This window comes from Pleurodeles waltl, chromosome 4_2, assembly GCF_031143425.1.
Source record: "Pleurodeles waltl isolate 20211129_DDA chromosome 4_2, aPleWal1.hap1.20221129, whole genome shotgun sequence".
Classification (NCBI taxonomy): Eukaryota; Metazoa; Chordata; class Amphibia; order Caudata; family Salamandridae; genus Pleurodeles; species Pleurodeles waltl.
The window spans coordinates 533,036,041-533,054,185 of record NC_090443.1 but is presented as its reverse complement, the minus strand read 5'-3'; the positions used below and the strand labels follow the sequence as shown (position 1 = coordinate 533,054,185).

At 43.6% G+C, this 18,145-nt stretch overlaps 1 long non-coding RNA gene across 1 annotated transcript; it reads left to right on the top strand.

Annotated features, from left to right (window-relative positions):
- Positions 1–13,153: 13,153 nt before the first annotated feature.
- On the top strand, positions 13,154–17,891 carry LOC138294176 (uncharacterized). Its single transcript, XR_011203243.1, has 2 exons — positions 13,154–13,381; positions 17,029–17,891. It is a non-coding gene; the product is annotated as an uncharacterized lncRNA (long non-coding RNA).
- The last annotated feature ends 254 nt before the right edge of the window (positions 17,892–18,145 follow it).

Below are 18,145 nucleotides of genomic sequence, written 5' to 3'. Positions count from 1 at the left end.
GGGGTAATGACATTCTCGGGGAAGCAGTTTCCGGCTGATAAACACAATCGGGTGATCCCTACCATCCGGGTCCGGTTGTGCGAGCACTGCCCCAAGGCCTACATTAGAAGCATCCGTGTACAGATGAAAAGGTCTAGAGAAATCAGGACATTGCAAAACCGGTTCCGAGGTAAGAGAAGATTTTAACCGTTCAAAACTAGCCCTTTGACTGTCAGAAAAAGGAACCAACTTGTTGGGGTGCTTTTTGGATAACAGATCAGTAAGGGGGGGCCGCAACAGTGGAATAGCCTGGTATAAATCTACGGTAGTAACCCACTAGCCCAAGGAATGAACGCAAGTCTCTTTTCGTTTTTGGGATTGGTGCGTTTTGAATTGCTTCAATCTTAGTCATTTGTGGTTGTAGTGTACCATTGCCTATCTTATAGCTGAGATATGATATGTCAGTCTTCCCTAATATGCACTTCTTAGGATTAGCCGTCAACCCTGCTTCTGTGAGAGTGGTCAAAATTTGGTGGAGATGGTGCAGATGGTCTAGCCAAGTATTGCTAAAGATGACGACATCATCGAGATAGGCGGCAGAGAATGAATGGAAGGGTTTTAATAACCTATCCATCAACCTCTGAAAGGTTGCCGGGGCTCCGTGGAGACCAAAGGGTAGCACTGTGAATTGATACAGACCGGATTGAGTAGAGAAGGCTGTTTTCTCTTTATCTTCGGGGAAAAGGGGTATCTGCCAGTACCCTTTAGTGAGGTCCAATGTAGACATATACTTAGCTGTTCCTAGCTTCTCTAGAACATCATCCACCCGGGGAATAGGATAAGAGTCAAACATAGAGATTGCATTGAGTTGGCGGAAGTCAATACAAAAGCGAACTGTTCCGTCAGGTTTTGGGACCAGAACTACAGGAGAGCACCAGGGACTGACAGAGGGCTCAATTACTCCTAAGTGTATCATCTTTTCTATTTCGTCTTCTATGATATGTTTCCTAGCCTCGGGAATACGATAAGGCTGTAGTCGAATCGTCTGCCCTGGTGGTGTTCTTATTCTGTGATAGATCAGGGACGTTCTGCCAGGTATGTCTGAAAAAAACCCTGGGTATTGGGTTAACAGAGCGTATAACTGATCCCTTTTTGACTTTGTCAGTGAAGTGTTGACATAGGGCATATCTGCCTTTTGTTGATCCCCAGAGGGAAACAGCTCTATCTCTACTTCCTTAATGGGAGATACAAGACAATTCACTGCTACCATCTCGCTAACCTCCTTCTCTGCTTCCCATTTCTTGAGGAGATTCACATGGTAAATTTGGGTCTTTTTGGGGTTGACACTTAATTCTATGAGATAGGTGACAGGGGAGATTGCTCTAATAACCCTATATGGCCCTTAACCATCTGGCTAACAATTTTTGATCAGACGTGGGTCGCATGATCAATACTTGATCATTAGGAAGAAAGGTACGCAATTTACTCCCCCTATCATAATATTGTTTTTGTGACTCTTGGTCCTTTTCCAGATGCTGTCGTACATTCTCCCATAATTCTTGTAAATGTGATTTAAGTTTTTGGACGTATCCTAACAATGGTCGACCTTCCTCTTCCTCTTCTTCCTCCCAGGTCTCGACGGCCATATCTAAAAGGGAACGGGGTTGCCTCCCGAATACCAGATCGAACGGGCTATGTCCTGTTGAGGACTGCTCGTGGGTTCGAATGGCATAGAGAACTAAGGGCAGTTTCTGGTCCCAATCCCTCCCTGTTTCGTCGACTATTTTCTTTAATAGTGTTTTAATAGTCCGGTTGTATCATTCAACAAGTCCGTCTGTCTGTGGATGATACACTGAAGTTTTGATTTGGGTAATGCCGAGTACCCTGCATATCTGCTTCATGAGGTTGGACATGAAGGGCGTACCCTGGTCAGTCAGAATCTCTCGGGGAAACCCTGTCCGCGTGAATACCGTTATCATTGCCTGTGCTACTGTTTTAGTCGTCATGCTGGCAAGAGGAATGGCTTCGGGGTACCTGGTTGCATAGTCTACGATAACTAGTATATAAGTGTGTCCCTTAGTTGAGGGAAGTAAGGGTCCAATTAGATCAATTCCCACCCTACTAAACGGGATATCGATGATGGGAAGAGGTAGGAGGGGTGCTTTCCGGGGCCGGCCTGGTTCGGTGAGTTGACATCTAGGGCATTGCGAGCAATATTTCCTAATGTGGGCAAAAACCCCTGGCCAGTAGAACCTTCGGAGGAGATATTCCTCGGTTTTGTCCCTACCGAAATGGCCCCCTCCCGGTTGATTGTGGGCTAGGAGGAGTACTTGGTCTCTATATGTCTCTGGGACTACTAATTGGTATTTGCGTTCCCCTGCCCTGGTAGTGGTCACCCTATACAGAAGGTTTCGTTGCACTAAAAAATAGGGACCCACCTCGTCGGTTTCTTCAGTTTTTGCTGTTCTCCAAGCATGAGTGAGGGTAGGGTCCTCTCTCTGATGGTGGCGGAAACTGATGGGTGCTCTATAATTCTCTGCTATCATTCTCATGGGTTGACTGGGCTCTTTAACCTCTCGAAACTGCGCCTTGCCTTCTCTTTTTTCCCGACGGGAAAGTTTCCTACGATATGGGGGACACTCAATGGGGCTATGAGAAAAAGGAGCCTCGGTCCACCATTCGAAGCTCTCCTTCTGTGTTTGGGTACCATTTAAGAGTTGCTGAAAGTGCACATAGTCTGTGCCAACAATACATTCTTCGATGAGTTGATCCATAACTCCCATGGGAAGAAAGTATCTATACTTTCCCCACTCTAACTCTACTGTGGTAAGGGGGTATTGCTCCTTATCGCCATGTATACAGCAAATAGTAACTCTTTGGCAGGTGTTCTCATCCACTGGGGCTATTAGATCTTGTCGGATGACCGATTGACTACATCCCGAGTCTATGAGGGCAGAGAGGAGGTGGCCATTGATTCTTAAAGTCTGTTTAAATTTGGTGTCCCCTTTTCCCGTACATAGGACCCTGTGTCGTGTTACTCCTATCTCCATAGGTTCCACCCCCTCTGTTTTCCTGGGACACATGCGAGCTATATGTCCCCATTCTCCGCAGTTAAAACATTGGGGTCCTGGTATTGGATGACCCTCCCCTGGCTTACGTGGAAATGGGTCTTCTACAGGATATCTCTGTGTGGGCCTTGCTGGAGGGGTAAGGGTTTTGGGATTGGGCCGTGGTGATAGTGATCTCACGTCCGTGGATCTGTGGTATGCACAGGCCAAGTCTATAGCCGTTTCTGTATCCACATTGGGATGTTGTCTTATCCAATTTTTTGTACCGGTGGGTAAGGAGTCCAAGTATTGTTCGAGTAAGATTGTCTTAATAACATCCTCTCGGTTAGTTCCTATAGGTCCCAACCATTTGAGCGCCAAATCCTTAACCCTAAAGTAGAAGGTTCGGGGGTCCTCATTCTGTCCCCACTTGACTTTACAGAACTTTACTCTATAGTACTCGGTATCGTGGCCTACCCGTTCCAAAATGCTCTTTTTTATGTCTTTATAGGACGTAGTACCGTCTGGATTGGCGGCCTGATAAGCTGCTTGTATAAGACCGGTGAGTAAAGGAGCAATGTATTGTCCCCATCTTTCTTCGGGCCACTGAGCTGAAGAAGCGACCCGCTCAAAGTTAGTAAAGAAAGAATCCGGATCTTCCCCTTCCTGATATCGTTGTAGAACCGAACTGGGGACATTAGGGTGAACTTTACTAGCAGCTATGGTCTCAGTTAACTTTTTTATTGCCGTTTCATGGACCAGCTGGTTGTTCGCCAATATGGTGGCTTGACTCTTTAGAGCGGACTGTAAAGCTTCCCTATCTTCTTTGGCCTCGCGCTGGTGAGCTTCCCAGACCAGCTGTAAATGGCGCTGGCCTTCCGCCAGCTGTTTAATCATGTCCTCTAGGCTAGGATGTTCACTCATTGTTTATACCGTTCCTCAGCCGTCGTGGATAAATCCCACTTCTGACACCACTGTGACAGGCTGAGCGGTATAAACCAGACGGAGATTGGATAATAGGGTAAGTAAGGGTTTATTTATTTATATTTCTTTCTTAGCCCAGGTGTTTCAAATAAAGTTCAGTTTGTTTATGGCATAACCCGATTACTTTCTCTTCTTTTTAACTCTGTCGTTCCTCTTCCTCTTTTCTCCTAGGTCAGTGTTCTCGGGGAACTTGGAGTGGCTCCAGGGAGGTACCGGCAAGAAAACAGAAGAACGCCAGGGTAAGTATAAAGATATTTCTGGGGTTTTCTCTTTGAATTGGAAATAGGGAATGGGTAAGTAGGGAGATAGAAAGAGCGTGCGTTCACCCGTGTGCTGTCTCCAAACACAAAAGTGTCTGTGATTCAGGTAAGTAACCCACGGTGCTCCCAGGTAGGTTAGGATAGTCAGTATCTCTTCTCTTTAAAGAGACTGTGCCCTTCCTTTAACCCCTTTCCCCCTCTTACCCCTCCCCAGTTCCCTTCCCCGGTGGTGTTTTTGTATTTCTTTCCCTGGTCCCTAGGAGGGACCGTACCTTTGTGAGCCACGACCCTCCAGGGTCGTGGCTGGGCTCTTTGGTCCTAGCCTCCGGTGTTCCTTCGTCGGTGGCCTCGTTCTCCCCCTCTCTGTGGCTGTTTGTTCCGTCCTCCGTCGTCTCCTGCTGCCCGGGGTTTTCTCCGTGCTCCGTCCTCCTCTCGCCGTCCACACACACACTCTCTACGCGTCCGGCCTCCTTTTGATGTCCCGCGGTCCCGACGAGGTCGAGCGTTTCCCTGGAAACAGGGAAACGCGGACGTGACGTGGTGAGCGTTCCCATGGTGACATGGGAACGCGGAAATGACGTGTCGGGTGAACCCGACACAGAGTCTCCTGCCGCTGCTGTGATCGGGGTTACCCGATCACAGTGTTCTTTCACAAATAAATTGTACAGCCCATCATAATCATTAACACCACTGCCTTGAATCCAACCATCCAGTGTTTTAACTGAGTAGTCAACAAAATCAACCCAGGTCTGGCTCGAGGATTTTTGAGCCCCTCTGAACCTCATCCCGTACTCCTCAGTTGAAAATCCAAAGCCCTCAATCAGGGTAGCCTTCATGAGATCATAGGATTCAGCATCTTTTCCAGAGAGTGTGAGGAGTCTATCCCTACACTTTCCAGTGAACATTTCCCAAAGGAGAGTACCCCAGAGAGATCTGTTTACTTTTCTGGTTGCACAAGCCCTCTCAAAAGGTGTGAACCATTTGGTGATGTCATCACCATCTTCATATTTAGTTACAATCCCTTTAGGGATTTTCAACATGTCAGGAGAATCTCTGACCCTATTTATGTTGCTGCCACCATTGATGGGACCTAGGCCCATCTCTTGTCTATCCCTTTCTATGGCTAGGATCTGTCTTTCCAAAGCCAATCTTTTGGCCATCCTGGTTAACAGGAGGTCCTCTTCACTGAGGCTATCCTCAGTGATTTCAGAGGTGCTGGTCCCTCCTGTGAGGGAAGCAGTATCTCTGACTACTATGTTTGGAGACAGGGCATTATGTTTTTAAAGCTGGAATACTTTTTAAGAATCTAAAACTAGTTCTAGAATCTAATTCAAACTTTCACAAAACGTTTAAACTCTAAAAGAAATGCTAAACAGGGACTAACACAAGGCCCTAGCAGGACTTTTAAGAATTTAGAAAAATAGTTCAAATTGCAAAAATCAATTTCTAATGCCAATTTTTGGAATTTGTCGTGTGATCAGGTACTGGCTGAGTAGTCCAGCAAATGCAAAGTCTTGTACCCCACCGCTGATCCACCAATGTAGGAAGTTGGCTCTGTATGCACTATTTCAAAGTAAGAAATAGTATGCACAGAGTCCAAGGGTTCCCCTTAGAGTAAGATAGTGGCAAAAAGAGATAATACTAATGCTCTATTTTGTTGTAGTGTGGTTAAGCAGTAGGCTTATCAAAGGAGTAGTGTTAAGCATTTGTTGTACACACACAAGCAATAAATGAGGAACACACACTTAAAGACAATTCCAGGCCAATAGGTTTTTGTATAGAAAAATACCTTTTCTTAGTTTATTTTAAGCACCACAGGTTCAAATTTTACATGTAATACTTCAAATGAAAGGTATTGCAGGTAGGTACTTTAGGAACTTTGAATAATCACAATAGCATATATACTTTTCAAATAAATCACATATAGCTATTTTAAAACTAGACACTGTGCAATTTTCAACAGTTCCTGGGGGAGGTAAGTATTTGTTAGTTTTTGTAGGTAAGTAAACCACCTACGGGGTTCAAGTTTGGGTCCAAGGTAGCCCACCGTTGGGGGTTCAGAGCAACCTCAAAGTTACCACACCAGCAGCTCAGGGCCGGTCAGGTGCAGAGTTCAAAGTGGTTCCCAAAACCCATAGGCTTCAATGGAGAAGGGGTTGCCCAGGTTCCAGTTTGCCAGCAGGTAAGTACCCGCATCTTCGGAGGGCAGACCAGGGGGGGTTTTGTAGGGCACCGGGGGACACAAGTTAGCACAGAAAGTACACCCTCAGCAGCACGGGGGCGGCCGGGTGCAGTGTGGAAACACGCATCGGGTTTGTCGTTGAAATCAATGGGAGACCAAGGGGTCTCTTCAGCGATGCAGGCAGGCAAGGGGGGGGCTCCTCAGGGTAGCCACCACCTGGGAAATGGAGAGGGCCTCCTGGGGGTCACTCCTGCACTGGAGTTCCGATCTTTCAGGTCCTGGGGGCTGCGGGTGCAGAGTCTTTTCCAGGAGTCGGGATCTGGGAGTCAGGCAGTAGCAGTCAGGGGGAGCCTCGGGATTCCCTCTGCAAGCGTCGCTGTGGGGGTTCAGGGGGGACAACTCTGGCTACTCACAGTCTTGTAGTCGCCGGGGAGTCCTCCCTGAAGTGTTGTTTCTCCACAAGTCGAGCCGGGGGCGTTGGGTGCGGAGTAGCAAGTCTCACACTTCCGGCGGGAAACGCAGTTTGTCTTGAAGTTCCTTCTTTGGAAACAAAGTTGCAGTCTTAGATGAACAGGGCCGCTGTTCTCAGGAGTTTCTTGGTCCTTCTAGATCAGGGCAGTCCTCTGAGGATTCAGAGGTCGCTGGTCTTGGGGAAAGCGTCGCTGGAGCAGTGTCTTTAGAAAGGAGGGAGACAGGCCGGTAGAGCTGGGGCCAAAGCAGTTGGTGTCTCCGTCTTCTCTGCAGGGTTTTTCAGCTCAGCGGTCCTCTTCTTCTTAAGTTGCAGGAATCTGAGTTCCTAGGTTCTGGGGAGCCCCTAAATACAGAATTTAGGGGTGTGTTTAGGTCATGGAGGGCAGTAGCCAATGGCTACTAGCCCTGAAGGTGGCTACACCCTCTTTGTGCCTCCTCCCAAGTTGAGGGGGTCACATTCCTATCCCAATTGGGGGGATCCTCCATCTGCAAGATGGAGGATTCCTAAAAGTCAGAGTCACTTCAGTTCAGGTTGCCTTAGGGGCTGTCCTGACTGGTCAGCGACTCCTCCTTGTTTTTCTCATTATCTCCTCCGGCCTTGCCGCCAAAAGTGGGGCCGTGGCCGGAGGGGGCGGGCAACTCCACTAGCTGGAATGCCCTGTGGAGCTGTAACAAAGGGGGTGAGCCTTTGAGGCTCACCGCCAGGTGTTACAGCTGCTGCAAGGGGGAGGTGATAAGCATCTCCACCCAGTACAGGCTTTGTTACTAGCCACAGAGTGACAAAGGCACTCTCCCCATGTGGCCAGCAACATGTCTCGAGTGTGGCAGGCTGCTAAAACCAGTCAGCCTACACAGGTAGTTGGTTAAGGTTTCAGGGGGCACCTCTAAGGTGCCCTCTGGGGTGTATGTTACAATAAAATGTACACTGGCATCAGTGTGCATTTATTGTGCTGAGAAGTTTGATACCAAACTTCCCAGTTTTCAGTGTAGCCATTATGGTGCTGTGGAGTTCGTGTTTGACAGACTCCCAGACCATATACTCTTATGGCTACCCTGCACTTACAATGTCTAAGGTTTTGCTTAGACACTGTAGGGGCACAGTGCTCATGCACTGGTGCCCTCGCCTATGGTATAGTGCACCCTGCCTTAGGGCTGTAAGGCCTGCTAGAGGGGTGACTTATCGATACTGCATAGGCAGTGTGAGGTTGGCATGGCACCCTGAGGGGAGTGCCATGTCGACTTACTTGTTTTGTCCTCACCAGCACACACAAGCTGGCAAGCAGTGTGTCTGTGCTGGGTGAGGGGTCCCCAGGGTGGTATAAGATATGCTGCAGCCCTTAGAGACCTTCCTTGGCATCAGGGCCCTTGGTACCAGGGGTACCAGTTACAAGGGACTTACCTGGATGCCAGGGTGTGCCAATTGTGTAAACAAAAGTACAGGTTAGGGAAAGAACACTGGTGCTGGGGCCTGGTTAGCAGGCCTCAGCACACTTTCAAATCAAAACATAGCATCAGCAAAGGCAAAAAGCCAGGGGGTAACCATGCCAAGGAGGCATTTCCTTACATTTGCTGATAAATTAGGAAAACTCAAAAGGTTTCAACATTGCATAATATTAAAACAAGGTGCCAGAGCTGTAGCTCATATGGTGCACAAAGTACCACTAGGGTTACACACTGAATTAAAGTGAGAATTAGAAAATTATGTTGTTTGGGCATAATTGAGCCCATTAAGGGGTCAGAATTGTAGGCTCACATAGTTTTGGCGCATAAGGCCTACAAATCCTTAAGACTTGTGTGGATTTGAGAGCCTTAAACACCAATATTTGGGATGATCAGCAACTATTACCAAATATCAATGAAATGTTTTGAAAGGAGATACATTTTTACTTCTCTTGACATGTTATCTGCCTACCATCAGAGAGTGGAGTGGGGATTATAGACATTACACGTCATTTGTGACTCCTGAAGGAGCGTACAGGTATTTCTGTATGATGTTAGGACTAACATCTGCATCTGCAGTATTTCAACAATTGGTGAAAAAAAATTTATTAACAAAAAAGGAGTCATGTATTTTTAAGACGATATTTTGATATTTGGTGACACTGAAGAGGTACATGATGAAAGAGTGCAGGATGTGTTGGAAATTATCAAAACAAGTGGGATGACTTTAAGGAAAGACAAATGCAAATGTATGCAAAAAGGCACAGATGACTTGGGGCATCATGTATCAGAAAAAGGTGTTGAACCCAAATAGAAAATTTTAGATGCTATTCAACATGCACCAATACCTACGAGAAAGACTAACTTCGCCATTTCATGGCTTAGTAGAATACTATGCGAAATTTGTTCACAATTTTTCTGAGATGACAGCATGTTTATGTAATCTTCTGAAGAGAAACACCAACTGTATGTGGGACAACGAATGTAACAAGAGAGTTGAGTTAATCAAAAAGAGTATTACAGATGCACATCCCCTCAAGGCTTTTGATATCAATGATACATGTAGAATTTACACTGATGCTAGTAATATAGGTCTTGGTGCTGTACTTATGCAAAAGAGGAATGATGCAAAAGAGGAAACTATTGCATTTGCGTCAAGAGCCTTGAGAAGGGCTACTCTACGATTGAAAAAGTTATGTGGTGGGGTGTAGAACATTTTAAGAATTTTCTGTGGGGAAAGAGTTCATTTTGAGAACAGACCATAATGGACCTATTCACCACAAAGGGAGGGGGCAGAGCTACTCCACGCATTGCAAAGTGGCAATATAGACTACAGGAATTCAATTATAAACTAGAGTAAATCTGAAGAATCGGGTAGCTGATTGTCTTTCCAGATTACCCCTGAAAGAGAGTGAAGACAATCTGGGCGTTGTCGACGATTTAGAAATGGTGTGTGTAGTGAGTTTGGTCAGTGAAGTCCAAAGGGAGCCTTGACGGAGCAGGAATGGATAGATGCATTATTGAATGTTGAAGAATTGCAGGAGAACTTTCTCACAAGGGGATGGCCCATCGCGAAGAACACCCGGAAGCATTTACTCCCCACAAAAGGAATGAAGAGGAGTTGTCCATTGTTAGGGACATAATGTGCAGAAGTAGTCAATTAATATCCCCCCCAGTTTACGTACAAGAGTGCTACACTTGGCACACGAGGTGCATCTTGATATCTGTGCTATGAAGAATAGAGTAAGAAAAAGATTTCTGGTGGCCTGGAGTAGATAGAGCAATTGAACATTATGTCCATGACTGTTGCATGTGTGTATTGAGTGATAAATGATAGGTAACATATCCTCTGTCTGTGAACCCGACTGAGGTTCAAAATGTGCCATGGTCTAAGGTGGCGTTTGATATCTCAGGACCTTTTGGAGTAAGGGGAAGTTCACCAAAGTATGCCCTAGTGATGGTGGACTATTTGACCAAATGGCCTGAAATAAAATTTGCAGATAATATAAACACTGATTCAGTCACTAATGTTTTTAAGGAAGTGTTTCTGAGGGAAGGTTTCTCAGAAGATAAAGTAACTGGTAATGGTACAAACTAGTGTCAATAGAGGTGGTGGATGTTTTAGCTAACTCTGGCATAAAGCATCCCTTTACCATCCTTGTAGCAATGGGTTAATGGAGAGACTGAACCGTGTTATAAAAGACAATTTGCAGTTGGCTCTTGTCAATGGATTACCTTGGAAAGAAGCTGTTGAAGATTTAATATGGGGAATAAGAACCACTCCCCATATAAGTACAGGGATATCTCCTTTCACATTACTAAGAGGTAGAGTAGCTTGCTCTAAATTAAATAGGAATGGATGGCCAGAAAGAATGCTGATATTGATAAAATGGGAAGCATAGTGGATATGAGACCTGTGGTGCAGGAGAAATAGAGAACCAAGGAAAAGTAACACAGATGTTTAGCTGTTCAGGAAGGTAATTGGGTGAGAATTAAGGGGAAGGGGTTATCTAGGTTTTCTTCTCCCGCAAAGGTAATCAAAGTCAAAGATCACGTTGTGGTGTTAGAAAATGGAAAAACGTGGAACAAATTATTTCTTTCAATTATACCAGAATCTAAAATGGAGTATGTGGGTAGAAAGATGGGCATTCAAACATGAGAATGTTACAAGGGTAGTGATAATAATAGGAGAATTTCGAGAAGGACAAAGTCATGCCCTACAAAGTTCAAAGACTACAGCATGTATTAGTTTAGCATAGCAATCAGGATGTATTTTGTATCTTGTGCTGTGCTTGCATTTATGTATATATGTTGATATAAGTTTTTATTGTTGTTACTCCTCAGTTTCATTTTCATTATTGTGAAGGAAGGGGGGTGTGAAGGGATGTTATGAACAGAATGGTGGGGCATCGAGGTTCCAGTTCCCGGCATGGAATCTGAACATCGGGGAGAGGGCAGTTACGATTGGGATGTTATGGTGAGAGGAATAAAAGATTGGAGCTCACCTTCTTGATGTCATCTACCTTTTACACCTCTGCGCCAAGAGTGAAGAGTCTCTGATCCATGTCCTATGCATCTGCGAGGAAGTGACTTCTTTGAGAAAGTTTTGTCTCAAGTCCCTCTGGCGCCCCCTTAACATCTGGACCTGTCAAGGAGCCTTAGAAACCTGCCTGAGGGGGTAATCAGCGCAAGTGGCACCCCGCTTTGTAAAGTTAATGAACCCGGCAACAGAACTGCTGTTCTCCCAGTAGCCATTGATGAAGACGATGCGCAACCTGAACTAATTCGAGGTGTGTCTATTAAACAATGACTTCATTCATGCAATATCAGTTTTAAAACTCGAAAAGAATCTTAGGCTGGCCTTCATTGAATATTTTCATTATGTTGTTTTACTACATCAGTGTTTTCCTCATAACAGTGGTTTTTAATAGCAATTGAAGTTTTTTTTTAATTTGTAATTATTTTAAATAATCATGCAAATAAATAAATAACTCTAAATCTAAATCTGCCAAAACACCAAAAATAGTATGGGTGTACCATGGACAAGTAAGAAGCATGGTGTTCCAGAAATCTGTGTGTTCATTAAATGAGCACAGCTATACAAGAGTCCTGGGTCCCTTTGCGAGCGGTTCAAGGTTTTTGTGTGGTGGTGCTGCTGCTACTTTAATAAAAAGGTAAAATTCTTTCGGGCTCAGCCCATGGGCGTAGCTTTCATTGGTGCAGGGGTGCGGTGCACCAGGGCCCAGAGGCCAGCGGGGCCCATTGAGCACTGGGTATTGTATTTTATTATTCAAGCAGGAACCGGGCCCATTCCCTTATGTGCACTAGGAACCATGACACTCTCGCTACACTACACGCTCAATCCTTACTTGCCAAACTGAGTTTGGTGATCCTGTGGGGGTTCACTTCCCCAAAATATAATGACATGTGTACTCCTGAAAACGTTTCTATTAGAGTGTCAATCATGAGAGGGATGTTTGTGAGCTTTGTAGCAAGGAATTCCGAAACTTACACTAAATGGATTGAGTGCTATCCTGTCAAACAATGTCAGTTTAGCTGCCTACGGGTCAGCGGAGTGAGGAGCAGTCTAACATTATCTTGCTGGAGTATAGAGATACAAGGCAAGCCAATGGCAGAAATTAATTTTGCATTCAGGTTGGACAGCTCAGTCGCTCTGCATTTATAATTATTTAGATGGCCTTAAATGCCGGATATTTTCAGAATAACTGGTCTGAAGTACCATGAGCCTGAAAAGCATAGGACTCCGTATATTATTCCTCACAGTAACATCTATACAAGCCTTCAGAAAGGAGAATGGCCTATACTTTTTCATAGTGATTGAAAAGGCTTTCAAAGGCTTACAGTGAAAGTGCTTAAGGAGATGGCTCCCTTGCCCCAAGCACCTTGGAGCACTGATTCGGTTCCCTGGAAAAACCAATAGAGCCTGAGACCCTTGGCACTTTGGTGTTAGGAATGAGCACCCTCTTGTGCATAAGAGAATATACCATATGGTATTTTGCTGCATGAGCGGAGACCTTATGTTCATATCAGGGTGGCCACGCAAAGAGTAGCGAGGCGGATTTTCACAGAAGCATGCAGATTTTCAAGCAAAATTCGCCACATTTTATAAATAGTGATTCAGGGAAATATTTCCCAAACACTTTCCACGCTAAAAATGTCAAAGAAATGAGCCATGGATTCGAACGCTTCTCCCTCAGTTCATGGAAATCTTTTACCTCCTTCTCCTCCCCTGACATGCTTCAGTTCCAAAAACATCAAACCATTGTTTTAACTGAAGTATTACCCGGAATGGATGATTAATAACCCCCTGGGGCCTGCCTAATGTGAACGTGGCCTGACCTGTTTGATGCGGAGGCGTGAATTCCTATCTGCATTTTATCAGGCCACCATAGTCAATGAGCCATCGGCGGAGAACACAGGTGTTGATTTTTTACCACTGACTTCTCTAATCAAGAAACACAAGAACTGCAAAGGCGCACCGGTCAGATGTACTAAAGGTGAGGAGTTTAAAGAATGCCCCGTGAGGGATTTGAAGCAGCACATACAGGTATAATCGAAATGAGTCGTATCCATTTCATGTTTATAAAAAATGTTGTGGCCTCTGGATTGGTATTCTCTATGTTTTGACTGTCTCTGCTCCTCTAAAATGATTCGAGGCACATCTGTCCCCACCGTCTGTCAATAGCGTTACTGTTTTCAGTTAGCCACCTATATTAATACATAATGCACTTTGATAATCTTCTAAAGCTGATCGTGCAAACGAGTGACTACCTGCACGTGTATGCATCATCATTCTTTTTTTTAGTGGTGGTGTGGGATTTAGAGATGCTGCTCCACATCAGCAAATCGGCATCTTTTTCATTTAGCCAATGTGAAGCAGAATCAGGAGTGATAACTTAATATATCATCTTTTAACGTATTAAGCAAACTTTCACCAGTTCGTGCCCTTAGACATCACTACTACATCCATTTCCAAAACATCACTCCTGATTAGATTCATACAGGAAAGAGTGCCACCATGGTCACTGCCAGCAACTCCTCCCTACTACAGTCCTGAAAAGAGGGGAGTTATCCCACACGCTTCCACTTCGGTTGACAGAGATCAAATTTTATTAATACATCAGTGCCATTAAAGTTTGCATAAGGCCACTTGCAAACCTTTACTTTAAAAAGTCTAACAGAGAAGTTAACATAGAAATGTAAAATGTGAACATATGGTGGACAATCTGACTGTCATTTGTATCTTGGCATTACATTTCACATGAAAGGTATTGTGCATTTATATTTAATTATATCTATAATTATAGAATTATTGACATGGCATAATGCAAAAGTATTTTACTAGATGAATATTAGAAGTGAAATATTAAATAAAAATGAACTAACCATACCTATATTGAGTTAAGTGAATTTTATTAATGTGAGTTACATGTGTGCAGAAAAATAAATGCATGTTTAAATTGTGTTCTAATAATGTAGTAATCAATGTTTGCAATAAAATTATTTGCTTTCCTTATATTATTTAATTTTAAGGTGCGTAATAGGTTTTAAACTTATTAATTGTATTAATGTGCATTTAGGTTTCCTTAGCTTGACTAGGCCTGAGAGCTTCATTCTTGCAGCAGTAGAGGAAACTTATTTGTTTATTCTTCTAACTTTGACATTAATTATTTCCCTAGGTTGCTAACGTGATGTTGAATGTCCTATTGTATTGAAGGCAAAGAACATGTTTCAGTAATAATTATGTAACAATATTTGTTCTGCGGTCGAGCTACACAGGATTCTGTAGTTCCTATTTTAAACAGGTTTAGTTTATTTTGTGTGTCGTGAGAAAGAGTTTTGAAGAAACAATTGATTAGAAAATGTAATGTTTGGCGGAACTGTATGCAATCATTAAAATGACAAGGCACATTTGCTGAGAAAACCCAGAATAGTTGCAAACTTGATGGTGCCATCAACAACCACTGGACAGTGAATCTGATACTTATAATGAGGCCACCTGAAGGACCAATCAAAAGGACCTGAATATTTCTAATTAGCGAGAGACTTTGGAACTTGAATTTAGTTAGAGTTAGTCCGATGAGAGAGTGCACTCCTGCTTCGAGTTGGTCCGGTCACTCTGTTAGAGCCAGTCTTGTTGCACTGATGATGCCCAGATGCTCTCTGCTTTTTCTCAATCCCTTCACCCTTTAACTATCTTTTGATGAATAAAGTCATACTAAATTGCCTCATTTGTTTATGCTGTTCAGTACTGGTATGCCCAAATAAATCTGAACTGCTGATCCATCCTATGTGTAATGCATTTAAGTACTGCACCAGCCTATTTCTATAGTAAGTTGCCCTAGTTAAATGAATTTTCAAAATTATTTTTATCTTTCTTTTTGTTTTGCCCGCATGTGTTAGCGCACTCCCACACATTCAAGTCCCAATATGTGTTCTGAAATTTATCCTTAACATGAAAGTTATGGATGGCAAAACATGAGCCTCTCAGTGTTTAACCACTGCAAATTGCTATGGGTAGCATTCCATGGCAGAATTGTTTGTGCCATCTGTACCGTTACAGAATTTGGCCAACTTTATGCAACCAGACTAGTCAGGCCAACAGTAGTGGTCTAGCATACACTGTAGGCCAGTAGCTCTTAGCAAACGAACACCAGCTACTACTTTGTTGTTACTTAATCTCACGGATGAGGTGCAACCTAAAGATGTAGAAGTAACTAGTTTACAGACATATGCTATGTTGAGACAGGAGTGTCCTCTGCATGATCTGCAGACGTCCCCCTCCCATGGCTGCCTAACTGCATATTTATCTAGTATCCTGACTTTTATTTTGGCCCTGGTGGGACACTAATCAAAGTGTGTGTGAAAAGACTAGGCCTGTCCATGAATTTACAAGATACTGGACTTGTTGAGAGACATGGAGGGCCACAACAACATACCCTCATTGTGGGGAGAGGGATGAAATCCCTCATATAGATATAGCACATTAAGTGGTGATAACAGCATGCCTTGTGTGAGATGATTGATAGTTTGAAGGTAGGTCTATCTGCCTTTGTAAAGTTCTGGTGTTATGTGTATGCCCATAACCTTGCACTTGCATTTTGCGTTCATGTTGAGTGTGTATGCAACATACACAGTCATAGGGCTATATGTGTGACTGAGCCTGTGTACTGAAGCCAGTGGGTCCACATTGGGATAACCATTGCTGGCATAGAACAAGATGGAGAATTTGGCATCTGTTCCAGAGAGTGGATGTGGATTGTTTGTATTCATGTGGCTGGGATGTGGAGATCCAGACACTGAAGTGAGAAGGACGAAGACAGAGCTATTTTTAGAAATTCCAGGAGGACTTTTGTTAGCAAGGAGCTGCTGCTTAGTCTGCCTCAGTACTGCCATTTGGTTAATGGTACAGGTGAGAGGAGGGACTTGCGGTTTTTGTTATGCAAGGTGAAGACAATGCTAGGTTAGGCTTGCCCCACTGATTACTTCTTCAGTTGGGCTGATCACACCCAATTCGAGAAACCTCACACTTCACTGTGCCTGTGTGGTGGGTGCTCCAGTTTGGAGGCGTGCCCAGTGATACTTGCTGTAAGAAACATCACTTTTAAATAAGGCTGCATTTGGAACCCCCCCAAACTGGTTCTGAATTTTTAGACAGTGGATCCACATCCCCGTCCACAGGCTTTGTATAAAAGAGAGACCAAAATCACCCAATTTAGTTCCAGTTCCAAACCCCTCGAGACCATGGAAGGGAGCGCTCATCAAGATAGCCCAAACTATTATACCCATGTTCTTAATCATGGGTTGCAGTTTGAGTTCCTAGGCATTCTGATTTCACGATCACCATCCAGGATACACCTCTACTCTCCCCTTGGGGCGATTCACAGACAAAAAAAACAAGATGGAGGGAAATGTTTGGCACATTCCTTTATAAATACTACATATGGCTTTGTGTAACATTCCATTTCATCATCCTTATTTTGTCTCTGCCAGTAGGAAAAGGGGCCTGGTCCAAATGAATGATACTTTTATATGTGATTGTTTTATTGGCGTGTGCAAGAACTGTGTGTGTTTAGAAGTTGCGAACCTGTTGATCTCAATTTCACGTTTTTAAGTTAACTCAATATTGTTATCTTTTTTTCAGAAGTAATTCTCAATACCAGTGATGTAGAACAAAAAGCTGAAACTGTGACTGCAATGATCTTTGAAAGCTGTTGGAGATAAAACCACCAAATGAGAGCCATGTATTTTTTGCTGTTCCATTGCATGTTCTTCCTATAACTTATGTATATTACCAAAAGGGCAAATAAGGAGAGTTAACAGAGAACCATATTGTATTCCTAGCATCAAATACTTAAACAAATGTATAATGTATATATGTTTATATGGAATATTGTGGATTAGCCACATCCGATTCCGTGACCCGGGCCGACAGGAAACCTGCTCCTGTTTGTAAAGGAACTCTCACCTTGACTTATTCCTACTGTTCATTTTTGTGTCTTACATGTCAAGGTTGTGTCTATGTATAGGTCATACACAAACAGTTGCTTGTGATGGCCTGCGTGGAGGAGTGTTGCTTATAAAAGAGTCCATAGATTTGTGATAAAACTAGGTGACCGGGAAAAAAGGACATAATATTGTTATTATATATATATATGTATATATATATCACTTACTACTCATTATGAGGCGATAAAGTGCCTTACACTGTTCCGGAGCCCACGGCTACTGGGATTAGTCTTGTGCTCTCAAAGAACCATTCCATGCATTTACTACAGTTCATTTGTGATAGAATAAATTAATAGGAGTTAGGTGAGATCATTAGTGGGAGCTATTTGCTGACGAATCCCAAATACCTTGGGTGCTCGCTTTCATGATATTAACTGAATTAGATTTGAATGGGATCTTTTCTTTCATTATGCTCTGTATTAACTGCTTGATTCATTATGGTGCTTCCATGTGTGACATGGCAGAATTGTACATTTGAAATAAAAAATATAAAAGAAATGTGTACATTCGCTTTTGTAATGAAAGAAAAAAGTGTAAAAAGATCAAAAATATCTTCCTGGCTTTATCTCACTCCTGCAGGTTCTTTCCCATCTCTCCTTTCTACTTTTAACACTGCATTCCTATCCTTTTATCCCTCCTTCTTTGTCCCTTTTCTTCCTTTCTCACTGTTCTAGTCAGTATGATGACTAAATACAAGTCCTGCTCTCACAAGTGAGTGCCAGCTGTAACCACTGGCACAAATTAAGTACCAA